A 25,437-nucleotide genomic window follows, 5' to 3' on the forward strand; every position below is an offset into this window, starting at 1 on the left:
TCTTGTTTCTTTATCTTGGATGCATGGGATTCCATCAAAATAAGAGGGATAAAGAATAAAAGTTGGGATGCAATTTGGAGGTCAAATGTACCAACCAACATGAAAACCTTGGCCTGAAAGGTACTTGCTCAATGGATTCAAATAGGAAGAAATGGGGATTGAAGATGGCTTCGAGATGATTATGTGCCCTAACAATGAGGAGATAATAAAGTTTCTATTTTTTCATGTCCATTTGCCATGCAAGTATGAAATTTTAATTTAATGAAGTAGCATGGATGATTATATGGGCTATATTGTGCAACTAAACGGTGGGCTAGAAATAGTTATATTTTTTAAGCTAAAATCCTTACGTAAAAAATGTGTATTAAATGGTTAGTGGAGTTAGAGAGTGATCAAGGCCTAAAATGTTGTTTCTAAGGCCCTATTTACAAAAACTTTAAAGATAAATCATATGTCAATTCCCTTAATTAAATATAATACATTCATAGTCCCTGTTATTTATTATTTTTGAATTATTTTTGAATTCTGGCTTAATTTTGGTTGTTTATTTGACAAGTCTAAAGTACTCTACGAAAAGGGATGGCTACGAGGAAATTGTGAAGGCCCATTACAATCTAGAGCCTACAATCAAGACTCAAGTCCATAGGGTCCACCAGAGTTGTGGTGTGATGAAAAGGTGCGGCGGCACAGTGAAGTCGGTAAATCACACCTTGAGATTTGTGCAACGAGTTTATATCATAATTGCACTTGTAAAGAATTAGGGTTGGACCCTTTTGATAACACAGACATTTTCTATTAGATTAGACCATAATCTAGTTTTATAAATAGAAATTAGACCAGAACCAGAAATCATCTTCTATTTTCTTATTCTTTTCCTACGTTCTGTTTTTAGTTTTTACTTTGTTTTCAAGATTTGTAATCATAGGAAGTAACTGCCAAGTTTCAGATCAAGATCAATAAAGAAACATATTCTCTTTTGTTTATTGTTCTAATGTCTTCTTTTACGTCCCCTGAGATGATTTTTGGCCAGACTTTCATTTCAGAGGTCAATGATGCCATGAGCAAGATAATTTTATTCAATTTTATTTGTAAACACTCCAATTTGAATGAGCCCCATTCTAAAATGACTAAAAAAGATGTACTTTTATATTAAAAAACATGTTAACTAGCCTAAGGGCTCAAAATCTTCAAAATTTGACATTTTTGTTCAAATTAAAGACCCTAAAACTCTTAATAGTCCTATGGACTCACAATAAGACTTACCTAATTTCAAAATCTCATCATCTTCTCAACCTATCATCATTCTAATTTTCCCCTAAAATTCCTCAAAACCTAAAACCCCTAAGTCCTAAGTTTACTCAAAGCCTTACCAATCTTAAACCCAACACACAAAAAATGCCTACCCTAAATCAAACCTTTACCCGAGCTCAAAATCATACCCATATCCTTAATCTTAACCAATCACAAAAAAACAAAAATCAATGATTATGAAGAGGAACACATGTCATCTCCACAATCAACCTCCCTAAAGAAATTATTATCATCATCTCATCATTATTCCCACATCATACCACATGCCACCACCTAATCCCATCACATTCTCCTTAAAACACTTTACAAGTCATCTCATACCCCTCACATCGGTTCTCCTTAATCAACTTATCTAACATACACTCCCATACATCTTTAGTTATGTGTCACCATCTCCACCATCCTCCCAAAATATCAACAACTATTCCCTTATGTAACCATTCCTTCAACCAACACCCACACCCATAAGCTCACTTAACACCCAACCCATATGGGTTGAGAGATCCAACTCATATGGGTCAAGTAATCTATTTCAACCTCTTTTTACTAAGTTTACCCTCCCTTACTCATAAATCGCCTACACCTTATTCACAAAACCCAAATCATTTATCATATTTTCTATTTTCACCTCATTTTACCACTAAAAAGTCCCTAAAAAAATCTATAAAAGCCCACCCCTCTCACAAACCCCCAATGCTTGAACCCCCTATAAAACTTCAACTCTCTCTCTCTCTCAACCTCCCTAAAATCCTGTTAAACCCCTACTCAAGGCTCTAAATATCTAATAAAAATGCAATATCAAGACTAATTCCACCAAGAACTCAAGAAGAAGAACAAGAAGAAATAATATAAGCTTCAAGGTATGGTGTAGTAGGACCATGTAATTCCCCAATCTCTTCCATCTCCTTCTCTTATCTCTCATTCTCATTTTTTTGGGGGTTTTGGAAGTCCATTTCCATTAAAAAGGTAAGTCTTATAGTCTTGGACACAATAGAATCCCTCTCATAATGAGGTGACCCTTATAATTTAGGTCCAAAATAAAACCCCTCTAAGTTTGAGGGTACAAATTTCCTTTCTCTACTAATTTTCTCTCTTAAAATTTATAAAAATGAAAAATGATTATTTTAAAAGTTATCACTTATGGTGGAAGGAATAGGTTGCCTAACACCTTCCCTATCCCTTAATATGGATCCCCTTACCTATATCTTAAGTGAACCATTATGTGTATAAGAGTCACTATAAAAAAAAATTGAAATTTCAAAATTATTTTCTAGGTGCCAATTTACACTCTTTTCTAAAAAAGAATGGTGGTAGCTCCAAATCCAGGAAGTAGAGATATTCATAAATGAAAATCCTATGTCTACAGCTTGGTGCTCCACTAGAGAAAGTTAGTAGGCCCAACCCTTATTCAACGTGTTTATTTTTCGAAAAAAAATTGTCTTATTTGATTATGTTGTCATTAGTTTATCTTTTACTATCTACTAATGTTTTTATATTTCTTGTTCATTTTATTCAAGTTGGTGTGATGAATGATTGTAATATTTATTTATTTCCATGTTTATTATTTTGTGATACTTAAATTTTGGACACTTGCATTTGCACATGCACATACGTTTCATATTTTATAACACAATCACCCTACATGTTTTAAAAAAAAATTGGCTAAAAACCCACAACAATATACTCAAAATAAGTAAGAAATGTATTTAAAAATCTGGGAAAAAATTGAGATTAATATTTCAAAAAAAAAGTCTGAATATTTTTTAGTTAAAATTTGATATATCTTTAGGTAAAAATATCTCATCTAAGATGAAATTTTCTAATCTCGATTTCTTCATAAAACTTGTAGATCTCTTCGTTATGTTCGAAACGAGCATAAATTTTTTGAAATGTGACAACAAATTAAAAAAATTGTGACTGTTTTATGAATATTGTACAAAAATTTATGCCTCTAACATTGCTATCGTGTTTTGATAATGCAACATTACTTTCGATTTTGTGTTTATTTAAATGAGCCAATTTTGATCATTCAACTCTAACAATTTATGACTTTATTTTTTAAAAATATAATTAAAAACAAAATATAATTTAGTTTTGTATTTTTTTTTTATAAGATTTCTTGTATATCTAAATATTTTTTTTAGGAGCCCGTAATTTGATTGCTCATTGAACTACTGAGTATAAACACTTTGTTTAAGTAGATGTATCAAACGATTCTAGGATAAATTATGTCACAAACGCTATGCAATCATATCATTCATGTATATTTCACATCCTAACCAGGTTTTCCTACCCTAAAATCTATAAAAGGAATACAATATGAAAGCTTTAGATGTTTTATCACCTAAAGGACATGTAGAGAGCCCCAACCCAAGCCACCAACCATAGACTCAACCCAATAATTGATCGATGAGGTTTATAGGCATGGAAAACCTAAGCCTAGAGAAACAAAAGCCAAGCCATTCATTAGACATCCATAAATTAGATTTTCTTAAGATAAGAATGTAAATATTTTCTAAATGTTCAACTCAGAAATGTGCACTTTCCTCATTTTTGTGTGCTTGTGTGTTCAATAAACTTGAGAACGACTCTAACCGGGTACATGATTTAAATTTAACCCAAACCGAATCCACTATCCAAATTTGACCTGAAAATATTAGTTTTTATTTATGATCTCACATTGAATGCTTGAAAATTTTTGTTAATTCATTATGGGTGAATATTACATTAAATGCTTAGAAAATCCCTATAACATGTGAATATGTTACACATGACAACCTTAGATTTTCCAAAATACTTTATCAAATAAGTTTCTTGATTTTTATCATCTAATTAAGGAGAATCTTTCTTTAAATTAATAGAAAAATAAAAGTTGACCAAAAATAAAATTATGATTTTTGAGTTGATCCCCAATACCTTTGTACCTTTTAATTTATGTTTTAAATTCGTTTCATATTTCCTCCATACGAAAGTGTGAAAAATCATCTTTTTATAGTTTAGGTCAATATTGTTTCACTTCATACATGATTTTCGTTCAATTTTGACGCATTCCCTATGAATTGACCTTAGACTCCCGGGTATTTTATTACTTCGCTACAATCCTACACTAAGGGAATCTACACACACTAAAAGTTTCGGAATGGGTTGATTTTTTGTGAAAATGATTTTTATGGCGAGGAAATTATTCTTAAAAGAAGAAAAAAAAATCAGCTCATTCTAAAACTTCTAACACTAGTTTACAAGTTAAAGAATCGTGGACCGTCATATTTTTACCTTTATTTGTAAATCACTTTCGATGGGGTTAGAAGTTTCGAAATGAGCTGATTTTTTGAGAGGATGATCTCCTCACAATATAGATCATTCTTAGGAAAATCAACTCATTCCGAAACTTCTAGCCATATAAGACAAAACTTTGACTGTATATATATATAATAAAACACAACTGTAGGATCCACTTTTTTGGGGGACAAACTTTCATCCAGCCAGGTTAAACATCCCATCTAACATCATTTTTGTAGGACCACTTTAGTACTTTTCTTTTTCACCCCCTCTAATTTTACTATATTTTCTTTTCTACTCCTTTAACTCACTTTATTATTTTTCATCATTTACCCTTTAACCTAAATAAAATTTAATATATAATACCCCCAACATTTTTTTATATATTATTTTTACCTTCTTAATCCCAAAAAGGATGGCCGTATCATAGGCACACGTGAACTCTAGTGTGTATATATGGGAAAAGGTTGTATGGGTCCATATTCAAGCCACATGGACTACCCTTTTGGTCCAAATGACAACCCAACCCTCTTGTTTGTGGTGTAGATTGGGTTTGAGAAAAAAAAAGTCCCCCAAAAAGTTTTTTTTGAGCCAAATCTTAAGTTTAGAAAAGGACGGCCATTGAACTCCTAAATTTAAAATTTAAATCCAATGGTGAAACAATCTCTTTTTTCAATTCTGTTTTTTTTTTTTTTTTTTTTTTTTTGGGGGGGGGGGGGGAATTCATAAAATTTCATACTCTATATGAATGTGACATTCGATGGTGTATTTGGGAGCTACATTGACTTGTGGTCATAGAGATGGATGGTCCTTCGGTCCATGTAATCAGATCCCCTCTCTCTCTCTCTCTCTCTCCTCTCTCTCTCTCCTCTCTCTCTCTCTCTCTCTCTCTATATATATATATATATATATGGATGGCGTTCCTACGACCCTCATTACGACTCACCGTTTGTCTTATATGGGCAAAAATGTTTAGAATGGGCTGATTTTTTGTGAGGATGATCTCTGTGATAAGGGGATCATCTTGGCAAAAAATCATCCCATTCCAAAACTTCTAACCCCATCAAAATTGATTTACAAAAATTGGACGGTCTAAAATTTTTCAACTTGTAAACATGGGGCTAAAAGTTTCATAATGAGCTGATTTTTGGCAAGGATGATCTCCTCACCATAGAGATCATCCTCACAAAAAATCAGCCCATTCCAAATATTTTTTCCCATATAAGACAAAATGGTGTGTCGCAATGGAGGTCGTAATGGGGGTCTACGGAACCCGATCCATTTATATATATGGGATTAGGATCTGTATACACATAAAACTACTCATAAAGCTACAACGTGTTTTATCTTATATGGGAAAAAATGTTTGGAATGGGCTGATTTTTTGTGAAGATGATCTTTATGGTGAGGAGAACATCCTTGCCAAAAATCAGCCTATTATGAAACTTCTAGCCTCATGTTTACAAGTTGAAAATTTTTAGACCGTCCAATTTTTGTAAATCAATTTTGCTGGGGTTAGAAGTTTTGAAATGGGATGATTTTTTGCAAGAATGATCCCCTCACCATAGAGATCATTCTCACAAAAATCAGCCTATTCCAAATCTTTTTAACCATATAAGACAAAAACATTATAGCTTTATGAATAGCTTTATGTGTCTACGGAACTTGACGCATATATATATGGATCAAGATCCATATACACATAAAGCTACTCATACAGCTACAACGTGTTTTGTCTTATATGGGCAAAAATGTTTGGAATGGGCTGATTTTTTGTGAGGATGATCTCTATGGTGAGGAGATCATCCTTGCCAAAAATCAGCCCATTATGAAACTTTTAACCCCATGTTTACAAGTTGAAAAATTTTAGACCGTCCAATTTTTGTAAACCATTTTTGATAGGGTTAGAAGTTTTGGAATGAGACGATTTTTTGCAAGGATGATCCCCTCACCATAGAGATCATCCTCACAAAAATCAGCCCATTTCGAGCCTTTTAACCATATAAGACAAAAACGTTGTAGCTTTATGTGTCTACGGAACCCGACCCTATATATATGTGTGTGTGTGTGTGTGTGTGTCTGTGTGTATTAGGGATGTACATTCGGGTATACCTGAACCGAACTAAAATTTTTGAGTTCGTCAAGGTAAATCGAACCGAAGTATTTCAGGTTTTCATCTGACGGTTAGAACCGAAACCAAGACCGAATCGATTTTTTTGATTCCGATTCGGGATAAGGTAGAATCGAAATTCAAATATATGATTTTGAAATATATTTAAAAAAAAAAAAAAAACAAACAAATTGGATTCTAAGGGAGTCAAACCAAAGACATTGCAGAACAACCACGTCTTACCACCTTGCTGACAAAGAATTTGTGATACTATTAATAAAAATAAACATAATATCAGTTCAGTTCAAATTCGATCCAATTTTCAGGGATGGAAATCGAACCTAGATCGAAACTTTTCGATTTCAGTTCAATTTTCGGGTAATGGGTAATTTGTACATCCCTAGTGAGTAGCTTTTGGGATCCAACGCTTAGGGAGTCAATGTTTTCTCATATATGACTTAGAAGTTTTAGTTTTATTTACATTTTTTTGAGGATGATCTCCTCATCATAAAGATCATCCTCGCAAAAAAAAAAAAGAAGCTCATTCTGAAACTTCTAACCCATATAGGGTAAACTATTGGCTCTGCGTTGACTCCCTAAAGTTGACAGTGGAAAGGGATCATATATACTTACATTTATTATTTTGTGTTTAGGTAATAAAAAATCAGAAGTATTATTATCGATGTTACTGACATTTTCTCAATGTCATGAAGATCAATTTGCATGTTCATGTTAACAAATAACAACCACATTGTTCTGGAGATAACAGCAACGGTGGAGAGAGAGAGAGAGGTGTGGTGGTGGTGGAGGCCCCATAGTCTCTCGTTTTCAACAAGACTAATTAATACATTTGTAAAATAATTGCTTGGCAAGGTTGGAAACCACCAAAACCTTACAAAAAGAAAAAGCAAAGTTGTGAATCCCGAGGAACAGCTGTGGTTTAGAACTTGTGAAAGTCACCAACACGTAAACTACAAGAAACTAGAAATCTGGGTGTTTTATAATATCACAATTATGTGTGTGTGAGCGTGACCATAAGACCATTGTTTTATGTTTTTAACTTTTAATTAGTCAAAGATGATCTCATCACCCTTGGCCTTTGGCTATCATTCATGACTTTATGATCGACACGTGGCATCACACGAATCAAAGTCAAGATTTTATTAACAGCACGTTGTAGTAGATGAATTTATTAATATTTTATTTAATTAATTAATTAATTAATTAATTATTATTATTATTCCCTGAGAAATCAGAGGTTGAAGTAACACGACTGTCACCTCATATAAAATTATATTATATCTTAAAAAGAATTTTCTAACATCAAACCACCCCACGTTTGAGACTCAACATCAAACACACACGCATGACATAAAAAAAATTGATTGGATTGGACCTCAATTCTTTTATATTTAATCAGATACGTATGCGGATCCGATTCAAATCTTACTAACTTAAAATATATTTGAATCATTTTATATTCATTAAAATTGTGTCACTAAAGCAATGTTTTATGGGAGATATCCCTCACATTCGGCTTGTAAAATGAGAGCATGCCCTTTGTAATTTCCTACCAGTTCTAATTTCAAGTTTTTGCTCAGTTAGCGAAAAGAAAATCATATCCACTAAAATTGTATTTGTTTTAAAATAATAACATGGTCCTCTCGGATTCATGGTTTAAAGCAATTTTTTTTTTTTGAAATTTTTTTTTATTTTATTTTAATCAAGTGTTGAAAATGGACACATAGAAGTCCATGGGTCTTACTGAACCTCACAAGATCAACTTGTAAGATGAGGATGCCCCAGATTTATGTACAACCCAAGGTCATGATAATCAGGCGATGTGGGATTATCTCTTACACTTTCCCTCATGTGTAACGTGTCTCTTGTATTCCTGTGATTATTTACTCTGATACCATGTAAAAGTTCATGGGCTTATCCCATCGTTTGAAAATCGAATTTGAGTTAGACCCCCATACTTATCGTATGGTACCAGAGTTCGGGCCTTTCTCTCCTCCATGTCATTCAGTTCATAACTCCATGTGTTTTTGCCTTAGTATGGCCTACATGTGCGGGTGTGTGTTGAGTTTAATCTCACATCAAACACAAATTACCTTGTCTCTCTCCTTATAAGCTCTTAGGATTCTCCACTCACTACCAATCGATTTTGAGTAGACCCCCAAATTTATCAGAACAATCACATAACTCTTAAATTTAAACAATTTGATGCAACCATCTTGATGACATGGACACGCTCAAATGTTGATAAGAGCTACAGAGCACTATATGATAATCACGTTACAAAGAATTTGCTCCCATTTTAAAGATTCATATTTTATCCAAAACTGAGTCAAGTCAAAGGATATATAACTGTATTCAATCTATTTTCTGATTTAAATTTATTTTTGGATTCAAATTCGTTAAATTTAATTTTCAAATCACTCGAATTCCAAGTAAAGTATGACCCATTTTGTCCTAAACACATGATAACACAAATTTCTAGAGACTGATTTCAATTTTCTAAGGATTAAGAATTTGAAAGGATAGATTTTTGGAATTTCTTAGAATATTTCCACATCCCAACCCCTCATTTGATGGAGAGTCTTCAACCTTTAGTTTAAGGTGAGTGTTTTCATATTTTATATAACTTCATTCTCTCGAGTCCCTAGGCCTTATAAATAAGTCTTTTGGGGGACCTCCAAGTTTGACAATTTCTCATCCTATATGGACTTTTAAGTAGGTAAGATACGTTCGAACAATATTCTTTATTTATTTATTATTTATTTTTGTTTTATTTTCTTTAGATGTTTGTGCTTTTTGATGGGCATGACCTCTCCTCATGAATGTGCACGTAACTCATACGCCATGCAAGTGTACAACATCACCCACACATGTCAAATCACGATACAACCACTCTTTACACGACACGTGGCACCAAAATAAAAATATCATACTCATAGGATTAGTATGACCTACCTCTGTCTATTTAGAAGAAAAAAACGTTTAATAATTAGACTTTTTGGTAATAATACATTCAAAAGTTCAACATTTTAGGTGGAAAGTTTCATCCTACATTACACCTAGAAACTTTTGATATAATACATTGTTAGTTGAATAACCTACTAAGTCCCCCCACAGCCCCACTTGGAGCTAATTGTTCAATTTAATCACATAAATTATGTCGAATCCAATGGACAACACAAAGGGGGGAACGATCGAGAACCTTGAATTAATTTGATTAGAAAAGTTGGTGAGCTGCCAGTGTCGACTAGTTTGGATTCTAACATTTATCGAGGTCCTCAATTATTTTGGTTTCACGAAATACAGATCTCCTTTGAACCAATTTGAATTAAGTTGGTTAAAATCTTTAAGTGTTAATACCACAACTTAGATTCAAAACCCTCTTTCATCAATTAATTACTGACCATTAATCTCACTTGCCTTGAATCAAAGAAAAAAAAAAGGGAAAAAAATATTTTCTTCCTATATGTTATTTACGAAATTTGATTCATTTTGAGTATAGTTGATGGTTGTTTCTCAATGTCATCTATACTGCGAAACCTCACAAAAACATTTCCAAAATGGAGATAACTTACAGATCTAAACTAATCACATTTGTTGTTTTCTTTATTTTAATTAATAGGGGGGTCACCCCTAGAACACTTTAAGAATTGTAGGGGAATTAAGATCTTCTTTCTACTTTTATTTTTATTATTTTTAATACAAATGCATCGGTCAAGGCACACCAAACAATGAATCTGCTTCTTTATCTTTATTTTTATTTTTTATCTCTAGGAAGGAAAAACAGTCATCCCCTTTAATTTGATGTTTGAAACTTGTGGGTATAGAAAAATAGTCCCTTCCACTAGGCCAACAACCATTAAAATTTAAAATTACTTAACTAATTTCAGCTTTTAAGTGATAAATAAATGCGAATGTTTCTGAGTCGAGTATTCCCTGCCTCGAGTTGGCTCGAGAGACCTTTAAAGTGATGAATAAATATGAGTGCTACTATTGACACCCCAATTTTTTCTTATTACACCCCTATTGCAAATAAAGAGAAATAAGAAAATAAGTGAATGGTTGAAAATAACTAAAAGTTGGGAGTGCCAATAGAAAACCTAATCATACTAGTAAACAATTCATGAAATCGTTTGAAGGTGTTACACTATTTTGTAATGTTGGGATTAAAATTTGAGCCCAACCATTGTTATGTTTTAATTTTTAACTGGGGGTGCGATAAATAATTTAAGAAATTGGGCTGTAATAAGTCATGATTGGGGTGCCAATAGCAGCTCTCATAAATTAGATTATAATTTGAGCCCAGCCATTGTAATATTTGAAGAGTGTTGGGGTATGAAATAATTTAAGAAATTGGGGTGTACTAAGTAAAAGCTGGGGTGCCAATAGCAGCTCTCATAAATACCAATAACAACAAAAATCAGAGTTAAAGATACTTCTTATTTTAAAAGATTAGACTTCGGAACCTGAGACACCTGTTAAACAAGTAATTTTTTTCAATCCAAGGAAAGAAAACTGAAATAACAAAGAAAGAATAATTCTCTGCAATATTCAATTAGCAATGCAAAGAGTCCAAATAATCCACATAAGCTACAGTTGGTCACGAGAGATTACTGCAGGCCCAGCTGTGTATCCCAGGTTCCTGTCAAGGAAATGAACCGATTCATTAACATTGAAGAATTGATGTGTCCCGAAAAGACAATTTTAAACATTATAATTTAAAGAGACCAATAACAATGATAGTTTTATTTAAATCTTATATGCACTATTCGCATGTGTACTTACATATTATATACTGGAAAAAAAAAAAACTTTGAAGAGTCCCACACGCTTCAAAATTTGTAAGGAACCCTTCCACAAGACACATTTGAATATTGAGATACCCTATGCTTTCAAACTGGTGACATGCCTGTTGATCTCGGTTTTCTCTTGTAAGCTAGTAAACATTGAGCTTAAAACCCTTGAATTTTTTCCCCAGAAGCAGTCATTTTCAACCTCTTTGACAAGATGATGATGAAATGGTGACGACGAGGGCATTGAGGTCATTTTTCATTAGTCTATTAGGGAAGACTGAGGTCGAGGGGCATGTCATTAGTTTGAAAATGTCATGGGCCACATGTCATGTTGAGGGGAGGGTTCTCCCAAAATTTTGAAGCGGGTTGGCTGCTTCAAAGTCAGGCTTATAAGATGTGTATGGATGAGTGCACGCTTGCACGTGCGTGTGAAGAAACCCGAGCACTGCCTTGGTTAACCATAACGATATCCGCCTTGAACCATGATGTCATGTGTGCGTAAGAATGATGAGAATACAAGGTATTGCCTAGGTCAACCATAACATCGTTCACCTTCAACCATGATGTCATGTGTATGTGTATGTGTGTAGGAATGACAAGAAATCCAGGTACTGCTTTGGTTAACCATTACATCATTCGCCTTCAACGTGTGTATGTATGTGTGTGTAAGAATAACAAGGAATAGAGGGTACTGCCTTGCTTAACCAGAACGTCACCATGACTTCTTGGGTCCCAAACAGTGCCTAGGCTTCTTATCATGTTTGTATGTACCTCCAAACAGTAGCATATGACATTCTACATATATTCTAGAAATTGAGACAACCATGTTATTCAACAGTTTAGGTGATGGATCCACATCCAGCTTTCTTCTTCTTTTCAAATATAATACACATCAATGATTGGAAAGACAGGTAACAAGTCAAAAGGCTATAGAAAAAAATATACATGTATTTTGGCAATTAGTTGTAGTAGTCACTTATTGAGAGTGCCAAGTGCCATTCTTTTCTCAATTGGGTTACCATTCCTGACCCATGATTGTGTTTAAATACTTTTGTTGCAATATTTATAACTTAAACTAATTTTGGTGGTGTTCCAACTTTTCTCAATTGGAACTATACATTTTAATATTGAAAAGGCCCAATTTATAATAATAAAATTTACTACTTCAATCTAGGAGCAGCTTACCTAGTGCGTCTTATCTTCTCATCCATGATTTCCGCCCACTCTGATTATCTCTGACTGTTTGCACACAACAAAAAAATACATGATGATCCAAACAAATCATTCTTATAATATTTTGATGAGCATTCTATTTTAGTATGTTTCTAAGTCTCCATTTACCAGAACGATACAATTGTTAACCACCTATTTCTAAGATACTCATTGGCAAGGGAATTGGTATAGTCATATAGCTTAGGCATTCAAAAAAAAACATTGATGATTTGTTTGTATATTTCTTGTAATAGACAAATTAAGAAATGAGTATATTAGCTTCTATTGGAGATAATGTAAGGGTATGCATTTGATGCAGTTTAGGCATCTACAAAGAAGATCAATAATACCACCAGTGACGAGTGCTTTGGTGCAAGTCAAACTCTCCAAAAGAGCAAACAGATGTAAATATAACAAATAGAATTCATGTTGGGATAAAATAATTTAGTATTCTATATTTTGTTTGATTTAGATTCACCAGTATTCAAATAGAGGATTCATTGCAATCCTAAAAATCTCAATATTCAATCCAAATAGAGGATTCATGATTTGGGAAGTTCTACATGGTTAAATGCTAAAAAAAGTATATTTTTTTTCTTTTGGGTGGGTGTTAAGCTGGACTAGAGATAAACCCACATGTTTTCCCTTGTTTCTAATTATAGATAAAGAACTATTTAATGGTGGTTCACTACTTTGTGGGGGGTAATGTCACGGCTTTGACAAGATTTTTCCATTCATTGGTGTTGTGTCTCCCTCAATTGTGCTACTTAATCAACTTATCTCACTACCCATTGTAGTTGTGATGTCTGTTTATCTATCTCGTACTGTTGTTTTCCAAAACACCCGAAATCCTTGACCCAACACTATTATATCTTTAAGTTCCCAAATTATGATAGGGTTGCAACACGAGTAGGAGCCAACCCAAGCTTCAGACCACCCAACCCAGGCCCTACTGATGCAGGACAATGGATTTTAATTACGAAAGGCTGGAAGAAGGATTTAGATTTTTATCCATTCAATTTAACATTTAGATGGGACTACGGTTAGAATTTGTGGTTGGATGAAGATGTACACATTTTTTTTTTTGGACGGGGGGGAGGGTTTCGATAATTCTGTTTGTCAAGACACATAAGGTGGATCATTGTAAACAAGTAGAACCTCATCACTTATGGAATCAAAACCATGCATTTTTTTTTTAATGGAGTCTCAAACAAGATAATAGAGGAGTCTCACCTCTTAGCAAGCAACCAAAATAATTAATCTCCATTCTATTTCATTCAAAAGTGAAGCAAGTAGATCATAGTCATTGGGATCCATTAGTATCTAACTTTAAGGCATTTGAAATTACTTTGGATTGTGCGGTGAGTCACTTTCCTCGGGTTGTCTTTGGAGGATGGGTTCAGGTACCGATCAATTTGGGACCCAAACACCAAAAGAATTGGTATAAGATGACAGTCAGCTTCCTTTCAAAGGAAGTTATGATGACAATAATTAAATGTGTGCTCTCGAAAATTACCATATACTTTCTTTCCCTTTTCTCCGTTCAGAAATCTGTAGAGAAAAAAATTAATAAGCTCACTTGCGATTTCTTGTGTAATGAAAAAAATAGAACTCAAAGTTTCCCTTGGCCAATGTAAGCATTTTGGTGGGAGAATAAGAAGGTTAAATCATCTTATGGGTGCAGAGAGTCTAGAGGGCCATCCAAAGAGACTTGCCCTGAATTTAGGAAGAACATGAACTTCAAAGTAAGCAAAGGGAATAGGATTCAGTTCTGGGAGGACCATTGGTATGGGAATGTGCAACTCAGAGTTCAGTTTATTGATTTGTTATCCATTTCTAAGGGAGAAAAGGCTATTAAAGACTACATGGTGTGGAGTAATAGTTTCTTGTCATTGGACTTCGGCTTCAAGAAGAATTTTAATGATCACCAGTTAAATAACTAGTTACTCTTATCAGTAGTTTTTTCATTTCATTTTTCCCTAGTTAGTCTGGTAGATCTTTTGACCACTCATATACACTCTCATATTCCTGGTTTTATGGCATCCACTATTTGGCAATTCAGAGTTCCAACCAAGGTGGATTATTTCATTTGGTTCACTACCCTAGACGAAATTCTGGCTTTTGATCAATTTACTTTGCAAGATATTATGTCATTGTGTATTTTATGCTACCTTTGCAAAGCTAAGATTGATGATTCCATTCAAGCTCTAAAACAACAGATCAATCAGTTGGAATACATATAATAAAGTGAGCGAGGGATGAAGGGCATCATGCCTAGTGCCAGAAATTACCAAGTTAATTAAACCTAGTAGGTTGAAATAGACAATCTACAAACAAGCAGTCTTAAGTCCAACCACCTCTCACAAGTTCAAGCTAGGTTAACGACCTGACACAATTAGGGCAGTTTTTCCATGTCAGATACGCATCGCAGTACCCATATCAATAAATCTCGACATGCTAGCATACCTCTCATTTTAATAATTTTAAATATAATAATTTGAAAGAGACCAACTCAAAACAATTTATTTTAAAGCATATATACACATTCATGTGTGTGTGTGTGTGGGTGCGTGCGTGCGTGTGGGCGGGGGTGGGTGGGGTGGGGGTGGGGGTGTGCCGGTGGGGGTGGGTGCGTGCGGGCATATGGGTGTGCGTGTTTGCATGCGTGCGTTTGTGCATGTGTGTGTGTGTGTGTGTGTGTGTGTGTGTGTGTGTGCGCGCGTGCGTGCACAGGTTCAAAACATTCATAGGTAAGAATTGCAAATTACAGGTATGTGCGCGCATGTGTGTGTAAATAGTTTTTTGACTTGTAAGCTTCCTTTCCAATCATTGATGTATATCATATTTGAAAATAAGAAAGTTGGATGTGGATCTATCACCTAAACCGTTGAATAACATGGTTGTCACAATTTCTAGAATATATGTGGATGGTCGTGCCACAACCTTGGGATTCCATACCAACATGACGAGAATCAAAGGCACTGCTTGAGGGTTGAGATGTCATTGTAGCGTTACATTTAACCAAGGCAGTACCCTGGATTCCTTGTCATTCTTTCACACACACACACAACGTCATGTTTGAAGGTGAATGATGTAATGGTTAACCAAGGCAGTGTCCTGGATTTCAAGTCATTCTTACAGACACACCTACACACACATGGTTAAATGTGGATGGCGTTATGGTTGTCATTCTCTTATACATTGTATTTTCTCATTCATAATTTCAACCACCTATGTTTGGCTGTTTGCACACTACTCAAAAACAAATGATGATCCAAATAGAAATTTATTTTGATCAGCTTTCTATTTATTTTGTTTCTAAGTTTTCATGTACCGACTGATGGAATTGTTAACAGTCTATTTATAAGATACTTGTTTTCCAGGAAATTGTGGTGCCAATTACTTTTGGTATAGTTGCATAGCTTAGGCATTCCAGGAAAAATTGGACTTGTTTGTCTATTTCTTGTTATAGACAAAATAAGAAATGAGTATATAGGACAACATTTAGAAGCAGCTCCTATTGGAGAGTAAATAAATGTATTTGATGCGGTCTAGGCATTTGAAAAGAAGATCGATAACACCATAAATGAGAAGAACTTTGGTGCAACTCGAAGTCTCTAAAAGGACAAGAGGAAGTCCGAGAATGAAACAGAAGGAAGCAGTAAGAATTAAGAAATGAAGAATAAACATGAAGGAACACATACGGACCGAAGGTATGGTTCATGATAGAGTTATATGGAGAAATAGAATTCATGTTGTGACCTAGGAATTGGGATAAGGTATAGATGATCATCATGATTGCTTCTTTTTTCGAGTGCATGGCTTAAGAGAAATTGTCACATTTTCTAAGATAAATCCGAGGCAAATTCTCATGAAAGCTAAAGATGAATCATTCATTCAAGCTCTAAAGGAATAGATCAATCGGTTAGAACAAATAATGTTGTAGTAAGAGTGATGAACAAAAGCATGGGGCCTAGTACAAGAACTTATTAAGTTAATTAAACCTAGCAGAATAGTATTAAATCTTGACATGTATCCACATTCCACGGAATGTATCAAAATATTTACATTTCCACAAGGCTTGACAAGAAATTTAACAAATGTTTCCTTTTATATATATTTGTCAAAATCACTATTAATTTCCCAAAATATTTCTGTGAAAGGTAAATTTCAACAGAAAAAAACAAAATTTTCATGCATAAAAACGTAAGACTTCGATGGAAATATTTCGCCACACAATAAAATTTGGCTGAAGTATTTTTTTTGTGTTTGAAAAAATAAATTCTAAAATTAATAATGAAAATCGTGAAATAACAAAAATATAAATTGCTCGTAGAAAGGACTTATAAATTGCTCATAATATCTATTCATTGTAAGAAACAAATTATTATTAGTTAGAGGTAAATATATCATCTTAGTTTGATTATGCTAAGCATATTGAGTGTTCTTCAACGCACACACAACCACCCATGTTCTAAGTATTCTCATATACTAATAATATATTCATAAATATTTCAAAAAATAAAGTATAACAATTTGTTAATGCGTAATATTATTCATTACAAGTGTTTTGATGTGAAAGTGAATGTAGTTAGTCTAACACTATCATTCTCATTTCCATGCAGAATATTATTGTTTTTGACTGTCTAGCTTTCAAATATTAGCGCAAATGTGTAGCAGAAAGCCATAAATTTCATTTCCATACTCAATATGGCTGTTTATTGTAATTTATGACCAGTGAGTATATGTTTTCATTATTTCATATCAGTTTTATTATTACCTACAACTCCAATCATAGTCACCAAGTCGGGGTTCAGGAATAAATCAGCAAGGGGAAAATTCAGTAAAATCGGGAAACATCAGAAAAAAAGTCAGGAAAAAATCGAGCTAGCTTAGGGCTATGTAATCGTTCCTAGCGGGTGTTTTCATATTAAATCATCAAGTTACATATTAAACTAGAATGATAAATCAAGAATTCCCATGTTGATATCATTTATGCATCCATCCACAACAAGTAACCACGGATTCACAACATATTCAAGGTTTATACTATTCAAAATATAAAATAGACCACAATCATGTGTCCAAACTAGGATTCATTAACACATCAAAAATATCAAATCAATGTCATTCTCATTTGCATCCTCGTTATTTTACGCATTATTTGTGATTTAATCATGAAGTTCGTGATTTAATCGCGAAGTTAATAAGAGTCACGTAATATTAAAAAAAGTCGTGATTAAATCAGGAAGGAAAAAAGACACAATTTAATCGCAACTTTTTCAATAAGTCGGAGACTTTGGTGACTATGATTCCAATAAAAGCTCTTTAATATTTCCGTCATTTCCATGAAGATTCTATTTATTTCCACACTAGTCAAAATATTTCAACGATAGATTTCAATTTCCAAGTTGATCGAAATATACCGAAACTGAAATTTAATACATTGCTTGTAGGTTGAAAGAGAGAATCAGTAGATAGAGGGTCTCAACTCATATTTGTTGCTTCAACAATCTCTTATTAATTTCAAGTTATGTTAGCAACGACATGACACTTTTAGGGTGGGTTATTTTGCTACGCCAGATTGATAAATTCCGACATTATAGCATCACCTCTCATTTTAATGGTTTTCTATAAATAATTTCTAAAACAGAGTTCATGCATTCCATCCTCTAGATACTAATTTATTAAGTTGTTAACTAAAACAATAGTTTTTTAATATCATAATCTACTTATATTTCCTAGGTTATCAACCACACACACACACACACACACACATTCATATATATATATATATATGACTGTGTGGGAAGCCCCCATTATGATATTGACATAGTGTTGAACAATTTAATAAACCAAGAAAAATTCAATTTCTTACATGCGTTTCCACACCAGTATTGCAATAGTATACAGTGTCATGGTCTTTCATGTCTTCATCTTAGCTAGAGCTTCTTTCACTTCTTGTTACCATAATTCTACATAAATACATAAGTTGTAATAATTCTACAAAAATACATATGGTCTTTCAAGCATCCCATGTTAGTCTCGAACACGTCATTTAGTCTTTTTTCTTCTTATTTTTTTCCATTTACAAATAAGTAAGAATACAAATTTAATTATTAAAAAAATAAAGTAAAAATAATTCAAATAGTACAAAAGAGACAAGGATAACCCCAAAATACTTACAGAAACAGAAAGAGTTGGCATAAGAAAGACTCCCAGCCCCAACCCCATACTCAAAACAATACCAATATCTATGGTATATCTCATTTACCACAAAATTTAGCATTTGTATCTTAGTAATCCTTTTTCCCTATTCAATAATGCCAAATGTAATGCAACTTGCATTGCCAAGTTTTCTACTGCGAGACTTGTTATAATTTACCATTTACACATTTTTGTTGATAAAACAAACAAGTGAATTACTACAATTGCAAATGTAAAAGAAATAGTAGTTTATGCATATATGCATGCATTACTATTGCTAAGAATGAGGAAAAATGTAAATGAAAATTTACTTCACCTTGAAATCACTTGTTTTGCAACCATTTTGACAATACAAAGCTTATATGGGGAAAAAACTGAATTTTAGAATCTTCATAATATAGAATGATCAAAACCAATGCTTTTAGACACTAAGGCATGAGGCAAGGCATTGGGATCTTTAGTGCCTCGAAGTGTAAGTCTCAAAGCGTAAGGCATAAGCCTCAAAGCGTAAGGCATAAGCCTCATGCGCTTGAAATTTTTTTAAATAAATAGTATAAAATATATAAATGATTTAAATTAAAAATAATAAAAAATTAGATAAAAAAATATAGATTTCTAATTTTAAAATTTGAAGTTTCAATCCCAATATTCAAATTCAAGTTCCAATCCCCTATAATTAAGAGTCGATAGCCAATACTCAATACTAAGCATGTCCACGCTCCATCATTATAATAAATAAAATTAAAAAGTTCATGTCCACCACTAAAAAATAATCTCAAGACCCAATCACTTTCAATCTTCTACCATATAAAATGCTTCTACAACATCCATACTCCATATCATCTTCTTCTTGATTTGATCATATCGTATCATTTTCAACAACATCCATAACAACTTGCTTAGTAGAATTGAAAGTATAGGTATTTAAAGATACTTAAATGAAATTTTAAAAAAAAATTGCTTTACAATTAAGGCTTATGCCTCAGCAAAAATACTTGCGCCTTAGTCATGCCTCAGTTGAGGTGTATGCCTTTTATAAGCCTCAACCATGCCTTGGATGTTTGGTCATCTCACCCTTACACCTCGGCACCCTTTTGGTGCATCTCAAGGCTTACGCCTTAAGTGCCTCTGAAAACACTAATAAAAAACAATGGACCTTCAATAAAGAAGGACGAAGGGGAAGATGGTTGCCCGAACTATGTTTCCCAATTTTGAGCGAGTGTCTCTATTCTCTAAGGCACCAAGGATTATTGTACCAATAAGAACAATCTTGAGATTGGTGGATAGGGATGAGCAACCATAAATAAAATATATTTGTAATTATATGGAAAAAAGCAAAACTAAAAATTACTTATATTGAGAAAAGACTCATGAAAATTTAATAGAAAATATAAATAAGAGATGGGGCAGCTAAATGTCATCTCCATTGTATTTAATTGCTTATATTCTTGATCCAATTATATAATTCCAATCCGTCAATCAGGGTAAGGTGGATTCCACACATATCGTTGGATTCCTTGATGCCTTAGAATGAATGGTTACAACTTAGGAAAAGGAAAATATATCAACGTAGTTAGATCGCTACATGAACTACAAACCGGGGTGGATTTATAGGGGGAGCACTTGCCCCCACAAGAATTTTAAAAGTCTATAGATTAATGAGCTATTCCAATAGATTTTAGAGGCGGATAAAAAAAATCCACCACTATTGCCCTCACACTTTTTTTTTCCACTCTTAGTTGCCCCCGCAAAATAATTTTTTCACTATAAGTTGCCCCCACAAATTTGTTCTATTCTTAGTTGCCCCCATTTGGCCAAAATCCTGGCTCAGCCCTTAACTACAAATGGATTTTCGAAAGGAAGATTGTCATCATGCATAGAGGAACGAATACTATAAGTAAATATAAAAAGAAAAAACTATAGTTTATTCATTTATAATATTTATTTTCATTCAGACATAAATATGATATATGGTTAATCAGTGGGCACAATATGGAATGGATCCGATTTTGAAGGATTTCGTGTCTAAGGAGATTGGCCATAACAATTCTTAACCTAATGTTTATGCATCAGGTTGAGAATGCAACTAAAGTACATTTGAAATGGCAATTAATTTTTCCATTTTATTTTATTGTTCATTTATTCTTAGTTTAGTAAATTTTGATTCTTAGCTGAAAATATTACATAAATTGACGCGTTGAAACATATTAACACCAAGAAGAGGAATCGAACTTGAGCAAAAGAAACTCAATGAATGGGTGTTTGTGCAGTACAACCAAAGGTTATGTGAATACTTTTTATAGAGGAAAATAAGTCAAACTCATATGCTTCTATCACCCTCGATGAGTTGAATGTAGAATATTTGATGTGCCTCACTTAAACTGCCTCGCCTAACATGTATTAAGACGCCTTGAGGTGCACCAAGGCGCTCGTGTTGACTACACTAGACTTAGCAATTTATCGAATGAGCCTATGTTTGAAAGAGTGGATTTGAAATAAGCACAAGTTGAACACATGGCTTTTGCACTAGCACTTGGGGAAAGCTCAAGTCAAAGAGGAAGAAGAGGACGATCAAGGCAACAACTACAAGATGAGAGTGATATACAAAAAGATGATGCTGATAATGAAGCTGAAGAATCTTTGGATGTGCACGAGGTATTGATGAGATTTGATGAAAAAGAAACAAAACAACATTAAATCTAAGTTTAATGCAAAACAACTTTGAGGTCATGGGTTCAAGTCCAACTTACCCATAAAAAAAATCTAAGTTTAAGAAGATGATTTGGATGAGGAAGAAAACAGAAGCGGCGATAATGGTGGTGCTATTGGAGATGTGCTTCAATAGATTAAGGATGAGTTGTTCTACGAGAATTGTTTGTGTGAAGAGCCTCCTCTGATGATTCAATTTCTAGATTTGTATGCGGTATCTATGAGGAAGGGGCTCCAATTTGCCTCTTTTGTGTCCGTTATTGATGGCATGAACTCTTGGACTTGGACTTCATAAGATGGTTTAATGATTGAGAAGTGGATTCAGCCGCACCTAAGCTCTCAACTAGAAGAGTCCCTTCGGAGTTTGAATGGTTTGGAAGGGAAAGTGTGGTATGAAAATAGAGATAGCGTATTTATGGTCAACTCCTTCTACAACTCTTTGGTTCGATGTGTGGTTGATTCAGGGGTGAATGTGTGGAGGGCAAAGGTTCCTTCCCATGTGGCATTCTTTGTGTGGTGTGCAGGGTTTGGAAGAATTACAACCATGGATCAACTCATGAGACGTGGTGTTTGCAGACCAAATGCTTGTATGTTATGTTTGGTATTGTGGGCTATTTGCCTAAATCGGTTTCGAGCTGTTACAAATGTGGACTAGTTGGGAAGCTAGTTTTGAGAAGCAAAGTGGTTGCTTTGGACTTTTACTCCTATGGTTTGTTGGGTTATTTTGAAAGAGAGGAACAATTGGGTGTTCGATGGGAGGCGACAATCAGATCAAGGCTTATGCTTATCATTCATGAGTCTTTTAGTTTTTTGGTGTAAAGTTTTTAAGGAGTTTAGAGTGGTCTTCTTTAAAGATTTCAAATTTCGTTGTGATAGATGTGTTGTATTTCGACTGATTCATAGTTTGTTTTTTCTCTCTAGTATGTTGTTGGCAGGGGCGGAGCTAGTAAGGAGCTGGTGGGGGCAACTGCCCCCACAAAACTTTGAGACACCCCTATAATTTCAACTAATTACATGTCCCATTTGCCCTCACTCCCTCATCTCTCTCTCCATTTGCCCCCACACCCTCACCTCCCTCCATTCAAGTTCTTCAAATATACAACTAATCATAGTTTGCCCCCACTACAAGAAAATCCTGGCTCCGCCCCTGGTTGTTGGTTATCTTGAACATTTCTCAATGAATTTTGCTTATAAAAAAAAGTAAATGTATACATTACAAGTATCAATATAGATTGTAAATTGTAATTCTAATTTGAAATCTGTTATAAATGATAATCAATAAAGCTTTGATGTTTTTGTTTTCCAAATTCTTGCATACTTGTTAAATCTGCAAATGTAATAAACTAAATTCAGATTGGGAATAAAATTTAACAAATATATTTGTTCTAGGTTTGTGGTAATTTAATTTTTTTTCTTATTTTTTAATTTTTTTTTACTTTTTTAAATAATTTTTTTTTGCTAGGTAAGCTGGAACCCACAACCTCAAATTTGCTTTGCAATGTGTAAAACCAACTGAGCTATGTGTCTAAGCCCAAATAATTTTTTTTCAATATGCCACAACATATGTGATGTGAAAAATCACATGTCCTTCAACAACATTGAACATCACAAGTATCCATCCTTTTAACCAACAAGAGGTTGGTGAGATGGCCTGGACTACGCCTCAAGAAGCGGAGGTCCTGAGTTCGATTCCTCCCCCCCATAGTGGTCGCCCCTTGGTATTTATCCCAATACACTTGGTATGTGTTGAAGGGGTGACATGCGTGCCTCGTGGGATTAGTCGGGTGCTCTATAAAAAAAAAGGTATCCCTTGAACTTCTTTCTCATGGTACAAGCTTACAATTTCTTCTAGATAACTTGGTATTCGCCCAAAATCTTATGAAGAAACAACTTGACGAGCATTGCTGCAAACACAAGTTTGATGAGGGCAGTCAAATTCTCTTGTGCCTCCAACCATGTTGTCAATCCTTGTTGGCAATGCCCATGAATTTGAATCCATCACCTCGATTTTATGGGCCTATGTGTATATTACAAAAGTGGGGCCAATTGCATACAAGCTTGAGTTATCATCATTTTCAAAAATACATAATGTATTTCAGGTATATTTCTTAAAGAAGATGATCAGGGATTCAACTATTCATGTTCAGGAGTTACCGCCAATTACAAGAGATGGCAATCTTCAAGATAAACCTTTGCAAGTTTGGAACGTCGAATCGGGCTATTTTCTAAGTCTTGGTCCACCTCCCTAAAGGATGCTACATGGGAGCAATGGCCTTCTCTCTCGGCCCACATTCTGAATTTCCAACCTTAGAGAACAAGGTCGTGTCTATGGTGGAATGATAAGTTCCCCATCCAAGCACGATTCTCACATGCATGCCATATGCACATTTTCTTTCCTTCCATTCTCAAACGAGGACTCTTTCCATTTTGTTAGGATTTAAATCTTTTGACATCACGTTATTTTTAGGCGTTTCTTTTGTTGGGTAATTTCATAATTGTTCTTTTTCTAATGAAAAACTTGGAATGATCCCCTAATATTGGATTGTAATCTTCTTCTTTTTTTCTGTTTTTTTTTTTCTTTTTAATTTGTTTTATATAAGGGAAACTATCAATCAAGGGTTTTTTTTTGTATTAATAAAAGCGAACCTATCCAATCAAATAAAGAATAGATCCTAAATTTGAACCATAATTATAAACACGGTGTATCAGATCACACAAAGATCTAAATCTATTAAATTATACTCATTAAGAGAAAAAAAATCAACAAAAATTCGAACCATAATAATAAACCAAAAACTTGATTGCGTTAATAGATACCTAATTACAGAACCTAAAAAAAGTTGAATCTTGTATCGAATGTGAGGAAAAAGAAACTGACCGAAGCGATTAGGCATTGACAGTGTTGGATATTCTGCATCTTCAACATTCTCTCCATGAGGAGCTCTTACTCACAATTTTCGTAAATGTGACGCTCGTTCTGGCATTTCCAAGGGAGAAAGAAAACCTACATTTGATTATTGGGATGAGGAGATGGGTACATTTCCACTATTTTCTTCTTCGATGTTCTTTCCTTCCACCTCCACTCTTATTAACAGCGTTTTACTGTCAAGTGTCCAACGTTTTAAAAACCGTACCCGTCGTTGACCCGTATAACTGACCGGTAGGACAATCTGATTGGACCCAAAATATGATATTAATTAAATTTATGGATTGTTTTCCAAAAGGAAAATCTAATAATTTAACCTTACAAACATGGATCAATGCCTTGTGAATAAATTATAAGCTTTATTTATTTATTTATTATACAAATGTAGATATTTTAAGAATTTAAAATAATTAAAAAGATAATTTTAACCTTTGAAATTGAAGAGAGACTTTTTCACTATAAGCTTTGAATTGGAATTTAAAAGTCTCATAGATCAAGTAAAAATAAATACATATATTTTTAAATTTTATTTTATGTGTTTTGATTTGGTTCGGACATGAAGTCTATATTATTGTAATGTTATTTCTCCAATGCAACAAGTCATAAGGTTAAATAATTAAAATTGTATTAAATTAGACTACTTTCCATTAGTTTACAAGAGTAAACCTTAGGTAAAGGGGTGTATCATCAATTTCAAAACACATGAGCAACTCAAATAATCACCAAATTGTGGAGGAATATGTTAAAAACCACTCAAAAATTCAACCTATCCTTTCACAAATCCGATCGGTTCACCAATCCAACCAGTTGAACCAATTCAACTGGATGGGTTAATTGGTTTTTATAAAATTGGGTTTTTTCAATGGCCT

The 25,437-nt window shown here is 33.8% G+C and overlaps 1 long non-coding RNA gene across 1 annotated transcript; it reads right to left on the reverse strand.

Annotated features, from left to right (window-relative positions):
* Nucleotides 1-11,141: 11,141 nt before the first annotated feature.
* Nucleotides 11,142-24,767, reverse strand: LOC147409996 (uncharacterized). The gene is made up of 3 exons (XR_015175560.1): nt 24,521-24,767; nt 12,700-12,753; nt 11,142-11,363 (listed from the first exon to the last, which is right to left on the reverse strand). It is a non-coding gene; the product is annotated as an uncharacterized LOC147409996 (long non-coding RNA).
* Between the last annotated feature and the right edge of the window lie 670 nt (nt 24,768-25,437).

Source organism: Akebia trifoliata, chromosome 2 (genome assembly GCF_017979445.1).
Source record: "Akebia trifoliata isolate Shusen 1 chromosome 2, ASM1797944v1, whole genome shotgun sequence".
NCBI lineage: Eukaryota > Viridiplantae > Streptophyta > Magnoliopsida > Ranunculales > Lardizabalaceae > Akebia > Akebia trifoliata.